The sequence below is a fragment of the Sus scrofa genome, chromosome 7 (assembly GCF_054392235.1).
Source record: "Sus scrofa isolate SSC_HxYL_T2T_F1_AM1 chromosome 7, Sscrofa_HxYL_maternal_Yorkshire_Landrace_v2.0, whole genome shotgun sequence".
Lineage (NCBI taxonomy): Eukaryota > Metazoa > Chordata > Mammalia > Artiodactyla > Suidae > Sus > Sus scrofa.
The window spans coordinates 12,093,025-12,101,043 of NC_139389.1; the positions used below are offsets into that span (position 1 = coordinate 12,093,025).

The following is an 8,019-nucleotide window of genomic DNA, read 5'->3' on the forward strand; positions in this document are numbered from 1 at the left end:
AATTGGAGAACCACTGGCTCAAAAAGAAAATTATACCAGGGCCTAAAAGGCAGGATGAGTCCATTAAGAAGTCCATATTTACTGCTTCTTAACGGCACTAAAATAACTAATTCCTTGCCCTTGGTCTTTCACCCTCAAAAGGTATTTATCAACATTTTATTTCTATCCAAATAAATGAAAAAGATGGTGAGAGCACACCCAACAACGAAACTACCCTCTGGATGGGAAAAAAAAAAAAAAAAAAAAAAAGAGCAAGATGTTTTGGATAAAAGAAAAACATGCTGAGTTCTGTGGCTCAGGGGTTAGCAAACCTGACCAGCATCCATGAGGACTTCGGGTTCTACCCCTGGCCTCGATTAATGGGTTAAGGATCCAGTGTTGCCATGAGCTGTGGTGTAGGTCGAAGACATGGCTCGGATCGTGCGTTGCTGTGGCTATAGTGTAGGCCAGCAGTTACAGCTCTGATTAGACCCCTAGCCTGGGAACTTCCATATGCTGCTGGTGCGGCCCTAAAAAGACAAAAAGACCAAAAAAAAAAAAAAAGACAGACAGACAGACATCAACGCAACTCTTGTTTTGCTTAAGAATTAGTGTTTATGATTGGTTTCTTTTTTTCTTTTCTTTTCTTTTTTTTTTTTTTTTATGGTCTCACCTGCAGCAAATGGAGTTCCCAGGCTAGGGGTCGAATCGGACCTGCAGCTGGGGTCCAGGCGACAGCCAAGGCAACATTGGATCTGAGCTGCATCTGCAAATTAAGCCTTACCTTACAGCAATGCTGGAACCCTAACCCACTGAGTGAGGCCAGGGATTGAACCTGCACCCCCCCAGAGACAACACTGGGTCCTAAACCTGCTGAGCTACAACAGGAACTCCTAAGATTGGTTTCTTCTTAAAAAGAATTGGAAGTGATAAATGACAGGAACTCTGGTTTATAGTAATACAGGGTAAAAGAAAATAAAGACCATCTTTAAAAGAGCTGAAGACCGTTCCACATTGGTGCCTTATAAAACTATTGAAGGCTATTGTTCTACAGCAAAAAAGCCCTCCCCATAAATCACCACTTGGTAGCAGGAGATATTTATCACTACGCAAGTATATGGTACTCAGATTTATACAGAAGCATACACACACACACGTATGCCCACATACGCACACAGTATCTTGGATATATTCACAAGCATACACACACACATGCACACACTCTCACACTCATATGATTCACTTGATTCTGCAAGATCTGCTCTTGTTCATAATATATGCAAGCAGTTAACTGGTACTACAGTGACTATTCCAATTATTAGGGCAATGAAACAGGTTGCCTGCAAGCCATAAAAGCCCTTTAATTAAAAAAAAAAATGCAAGCGTTTTATTTTTTGGCAAATTTATTTCCTCACTTGCAGAGGACAGAACTGTAATCACACAATAAACCTGCATTTTGTCACTCTGAAAGCTGCTGGCATACCATGTGTTTAAGAAAGCGACACTATGATTATCCTCATAGTACCTGAATTCAAATCAAGAATTTTCAGTACTGCAGTTTCAATACGTAAAAGAAAACAGAAAGAAAGGATGAATCAAGAGTTTCAGCCTGAGAACTAAATAGAGCTAATGAGAGCCCGTGGACCAGTCTAGAGAAAGGAAGATGATCTTTAATTATTCTAGAACAGCTTGAACTTAGCCCAGAGACCAAGAGAGCAAAGCCACTGAGTTGAGATCAGACTGATTATCAAAATATCCACGTAGCAGCAAGTATACCAATATGAAAAATGCCTTGCTGCTGACACATGGAAGAGAATTCAGCAGGATTTGTTTTGTTTTGTTTTATCATAACAAAGCAATAAATAAAAACCTTAATCATGATACCAACTGCCATTAGGGAAATTTTTTTTAATTGACTATGAATACAATGGCAGAGTCTTATGCCACTTTGTAAAAGCACTACCTATTTTGGTTCAGTGACAAAAACAAATTTGTTTCCAGGACTGTGGTCATTTTCCCTTTGCTCTGTGAGTCAAGACAAGAGGGGAATTCAATCAGCATGTGTTTACTGAATGGGCAGAGAAGAGAGGAAAAATCATCCAGCTGAGGAGCTCCATGGTGAAAGGTGTCGGGTAGGAATGAGTAGAGCACCACGGAAGGCAGGATGACAGGACTCTAGTGAGACATGGGTTGGAATTCTAGAGAAGATATATAAATCACCATGCCTCAGTTTTCTTGTCTGCAAAATGGGGATAGTAACAGTATCCACTTCAAGGAGTTGTTAGGAGGATCAAATAAGTTAATACATGTAATGTGCTTAGCACAACCATCAATGAATGTTAGCCTCTATTAGTCATTTTTGACTCATCCTTCTTCTCATTGCATCCCACTCATTACCAAGACTTACACATTCTATCTTCACAGTATCTCCTGCAACACCTTCACCTTTTTTACTTTCACTGCTGCTTTCCTAGTTCAGGCGGGTCACCAATATTTATGATCTGAAATCCTGAAGCGAATTCCACATTGGCCCCCTCACCCTCTCCTTTCCCTCTGGTCCACTGTGTACACTGAGATCAAAGTAATCTTCAGAACCACAGATCACAGCCCTCTGTTGTGCAAATACCTGGGAGTAACCAGTTCCCACAAAGTGAAGCTCCTGGCACCAAGGCTGTGCACCTTCAGCTCCCAGCAGTTTTCCTACTCCGTCTCCCACTACTCTCCCAGGCATCCTCTGTACATTAGGTCTAAGCATGAGGCATGTATCTGAACAAAAGGCTGGGTGTGGCCCCACATTGTCTCCTGTCTTTACCACGGGCTGCATCTCAGCTACTTCCTTCTCTCTCCTCCACTCCCTCCTACCCCATCTGAACATCTCTGCTTGTTAAGATCATACCCATTCTTTATGTTTGAGCTTAAATGCCACCTCATCCACGAACCAGCCTCCCACCATCTTGGCAAACAGATTCAATATCTCATCCTTAAATCCCCTCAGCACTTTCTGAATATTTCTCTAAAGTAATCTCTCCCCAACTGTTGTGTAGTCATGGGTATTTGTGTCATCCTCCTTTAGTTGCTGTGAGCTTTTTCAGGGTCAGGACTTGCGTCTTACTGATCTTTGTTTCTGCCACGGTACCTAACTCTATGGGAGCACCAAGCCTATACTGAGATAATAAATATTTATGGAATCAAAGATATGCATTGCAATTAAAAGCTGTTGATTTTGCAATGACCATTGTAAACACAAAAAAACAAAAGATTGTTGGAATAACCAACCTTGAAAGGCCAAGAATAAAAAATTAAGAATATATTTCCCGCACTGACCTGAGGCCACCTGGTATTTAATTATTGTGGAGGTGGTACCATTGTAGCCTCTTGAAGCACATGAAAGATGTTTCTTAAGAAATTCTTTGCCCTTTGTCCTAATGTTAAGTGGTTTCCAAGGTGTCTGGATTCCCAGGAGAGAGTAGACTATTCAGTGGTAAAACTTAGATCTTCATGACATGTATATTTTCCATAGAAAATAAACTGGAACTTTGGTTTGCAAATCAACACAGGGTGGAATCTTAATTCAAGGTGTGATCATTTTTGGCAAAGTGCCAAAGGGTTCTACCTGTTCTGGCAGCTCAGGTCTAGTCCTGCCCTCAGATGCCCTACTCAAGGCCTAAGAAGAAAGAGCCCACCTCTCCTTTTATTAAAACAAGTCTAAATGCTCCTTTGGGCCTCAATCTGGACTTTCTGATTCACTCTAAGCCCTTATAAGTCATCTTTCTCTACACTCCATTCAGAACCAAGTCTAAAGATCAAAGGAGAGGACACAAGCCTATGGGCCTGGGGCTAGTTTACTTAAAGTGATCTGCTGTTCAGGGAAGGAGAACCAGTGAGTAACACCTGCCCTCCCAGGCCCTCTGTTTTTCCTTTAGAGCCTTCCTAATCCTCCTGGCTCTCATGGAACCATCTCCACCTCTTTCTCAGGCTCAGTTCATCTCTGGCGTGGAGTCTCTGAATGTCAGCCTGTGTGTGTCTGCATGCATCTGTCTCTGCTAATCTGTGATGCTATTAAAGTTGTTAGGATTGTATATATCAATATGCAAATTTATGCAACAACTAATGCGTAACTTAGCATTTTACTTTTGAGCCAAAAGACAACACATGATTACTTATAGTGATTTCATTTTCTCCAGAAACTTTTGGTTATTGGGAAAAAACCTCTCTGCAGCTCATCTGGTATAGCCCTTGTCTCTGTTGCTGTTTTGCCACCAAGAGAAGGCAGAGAGAATGTTACCACCTTGGAATGGGTCCTAAAAAATAAAGCATAAAAGAGAGGTGTACAAACTGCTAGCATATGGAAGCCAAGAAGGGAAACTTTAAGCTGAAGACACTGAGCATAATCATTTTTAAATGGCACTGTGTGAGTGGGAAATGTTTTGCTAACCAGCCCTTAGAGAATTGAGTTCTACACTAGAAGAGGAATCAATAATCTTAAATGACCTGAGAAGAAAGCAAATACTCGGCAACATTCAACCACACCATAGAATTAATGAGCAAAGCAGCTAAAGTTTGCTACATGACTCTAGGTATTTATAAAAATAAATTTTTCATGAAAGACAAGACCTTTTATTTCCTATTTATGTTATTCCACAAGTCAAAAATTTAAAGCTGCTAGATATTTTGCGAACCTCACTCACTGTTCAAACAAGCATCAAATGAGTGTTTCTATTCCCAATATTCTGCCCTTACCCTTCAAGGACACTCAAGGTTCTTTCTCACTGCTAGGGTAGCCACACTCTGCATGAACAGACACTTAGGCTAATGATTCAGGGATTGTGTTTGTCAATGAGCCTCAAATTCATGGTGTTTTAAACTATACTCCAAGGAAGCTCGACTATTTGAGCACCATGCCCCAAGCCTGTAAGGGAAGAGGCTTAGAGGGCATGGGGGAGGCTGCATGATCAGAAGCAGACAGTAAATGAGCCTGGAGGTGAGAGGCAGCATCTACCCTGCATTTTACCTCCATATTTGCCCATGCAGTTGGCCCTGTGATACACTCAGTTTCTCTTCTTTTCTGCCTCCTTTTCTCTCCTTAGGTTCCCTTGATTCTAGATTCCCACATGCCAGGGTTTTTTAGGCTTTTACCACATGTGGGGTAATAGTCCTTTGGGTCATATCTAACAAAAGTCAACTACAAAGGCTTAACCAAATCAGGCTTTACAAGCTGAATCAAAAGTCCAAGCGCCAGCAGACCAGGGCTGAGACTTGAGGAAATCATCAAGGGCCCAGGCTCCTTCTAGTTTCTTGCTCCACTGTCCTTATTGTGTGCTTTCATGCCAAGGCTTGCAGGCTGTGTACTCCACATACAGAAACAGTGTCCAAGCTGAAAGGAAAGGGCAGAGAAGGGTAAAGGCATACGCCAGCTGAAACTACCCTTCTTATCAGATAAACAAAAGCTTCCCTAGAGGCCCCTCCCTGTAGACTTCAAGTATGCCACCAAATCTGGGTCACACAGACACTCCAGGCTGCAAGAGCCCCCTAGGGAGGTGAATATTTTTACTATGCCCATTATCATCCTATACAAATTTGCATTTCTCTTTGTAAAAAAAGAAGGAAGGAATCTGGGTAAGCAATTAATTAATCAAGACAATGTGGGTGCACTTATCACATGCAGACAGTATACAGGGTACTACATGAAATAGGTATAAGGCAATTGCATTGCTTACTGCATCAACACTATGGGATTTTATTAAAGGGCAGGAATATTCTAAGACGTGGCACTGTCTACAGTAGGAATCTGGAAAGTCAAAACTATTTTCCACAGGAAAAAATGTTCAACGTCATTGTAACTAGGGAAATGCAAACCAAATCCATAATGAGATACCACTTCACACTCACTAGGATGCCTATTACCAAAAACAAAACAAACAAAAACCCGAAAAAAAATGTTGGTGAGGATATGCAGAAATTAGAATCCTAATGCACTGCTGGTGGGAATATAACGGCTACAGCCTCTTTGGAAACAGTTGAGTGGTTTCTCTAAATGTGAAACATACAAACACCATACAACCCAGCCATTTCATAGCTAAGCATAGACCCCTAAGTATTGAAAACAGGAACTCAGAGTTCCCGTTGTGGCATAGCGGAAACAAATCCAACTAGGAACCATAAGGTTGCGGGTTTGATCCCTGGCCTCGCTCAGTGGGTTAAGGATCCGGCGTTGCCCAGGGGCTGTGGTGTAGGTCGCAGATGCGGCTCAGATCTGGCACTGCTGTGGCTCTGGTGTATGCCAGTGGCTGTAGCTCTGATTGGACCCCTAGCCTGGGAACTCCTATATGCTGTGGGTGCGGCGGCCCTAAAAAGACAAAAAAAAGAAAAAGAAAAAGAAAACAGGAACTCAAATAGCTACTTGTGTGACAAATTCATAGCAGCATTACAATAACCAAAAGCTAGAAATGACCCAAGTATTCACCAACAGATGAATGGATAAACTAAATAGGTATATATGTACAAATGGGATGTTATTCTGCCATAAAAAGAATGAAGTTCTGATACATGGATACACCTTGAAAACATTATGCTAAGTGATATAAGCCAGACACAAAAGGAGAAAGTGTCTGAGTCCACCTATATGAAATATCTAGAATAGGCAAATTTATAGATACAGAAAGTAGATTAGAGGTTACCAGGAGCTGGGGTGGGGATGGCAAATGGTAAGTTACTGCTTGATAGTTATGGAGTTTCTGTTTGGAGTGATGAAAAGATTTTGGAAATAGAGAGTGGTGATGGTTGTACAATATCGTGAATATAATTAATGCCACTGAATTGTACACTTAAACAGGGTTAAAAGGGCAATTTTGGTTCAATGCATTGTACACAATAAAATGTAAAAATAACATTTTAAAATAATGCTAAGGTATCATTTGCCTCTTATGCTCATTCGCTCCTGCGTACACAGTGGCATTTCCCAGAGGCTACAGGATGGGTGATGACATCTCTCTGGTGGCTAATGGCATGTGTGCTTATGGGGAGCTGTGTTTTAAGACTTTGTTTTAATTTCCAAAATTATCAATATTGGTATCGCCCACATAAACAAAGGCTTTTCAGGCTCCTCAATAATCTTTAAGGTCCTGAGGCCAAAAAGTTCAAGTACCACAGTTGCAGATTTTGCTGGGAGCCAAACACAAAGGTTGAATTAAATGAAGGCCTGATGGAGAAGGTCTAATTTCAGCCAGACCCTGACAAGAAGGGTCGACTTATTTAGAAGCCAGCTACTCTTGCGTTCCACGGACTCAGGCAGGGAGGAGCGAAGGGGAGGATATTTCAACCTGGGACAAGCACCTGAACCTGTGGGAGGTCCCCACCAAACACCCTAGACAGATAATATTTATAAATGTCATGCACTCCACCTTTTTTCTCAAGGAAGTATCTATGAGTACGAATGAAATGCCATCATCATAAGAATACCTTTGAATTCTCTTTAGTTTTTTTTAGTAAGTCACTGACAGACACGTCAATAACCGAAATCCTCGCAATGACTGACTCAATGGATTACAATAAAAAAACGCCTCCTTTGGGTTGCTCTGCTCTCTTTAAATACCAGAGAGCTGCGTCTGGCACCTCTGCTTTACCTCTAAAGTCACCTTTCCTTTATAAACAGCACCTGAGACTCAGTTCCCTCATCCGTCAAATCAGTGCAATGAACCAATGTCTGCTGCTCCCTCCAGCTCCAAATTTAAAACTGACGCGGTCACACGGGCAAAGCCCATTCACAGGTCCCAGGAAACAAAACCACAGTCTGGGTAAGAAAATAAACTCTAACCTTTCTTTTTTGTTTCCTTCTCTTTTCCTGTGTGCATAGTAACACTTGCTCAGAGGGCGCGGCACACAAGGGCCGCGACCCCGGCCCTTCAGACTCGAGTTCACTGCGCCCGACACCTCAGCCCCGGTGGAGAGACGAAGCCCAGGCGTCGGGAGGAAGCTGCGACCGACTTGCGACTCAAGATGGCGGCGGTGGGCTGTGCTCACAGAGGCTGCGCACAATGCCTC

The 8,019-nt window shown here is 42.1% G+C and overlaps 1 protein-coding gene across 3 annotated transcripts in view; it reads right to left on the reverse strand.

Moving 5' to 3' along the window:
- LOC110261786 (uncharacterized) overlaps positions 1–7,971 on the reverse strand; it is a 321,102-nt gene extending 313,131 nt beyond the window's left edge. For 2 of the 3 annotated variants that reach the window (XR_002346325.2, XM_084967495.1), the window contains exon 1: positions 7,793–7,971. The gene's annotated coding sequence lies outside the window, so the exon portion shown is untranslated. Of the gene's footprint in view, positions 1–1,364; positions 5,354–7,792 lie in introns of those variants that run through there. The other variant, XR_014809662.1, reaches the window with a different exon arrangement.
- Between the last annotated feature and the right edge of the window lie 48 nt (positions 7,972–8,019).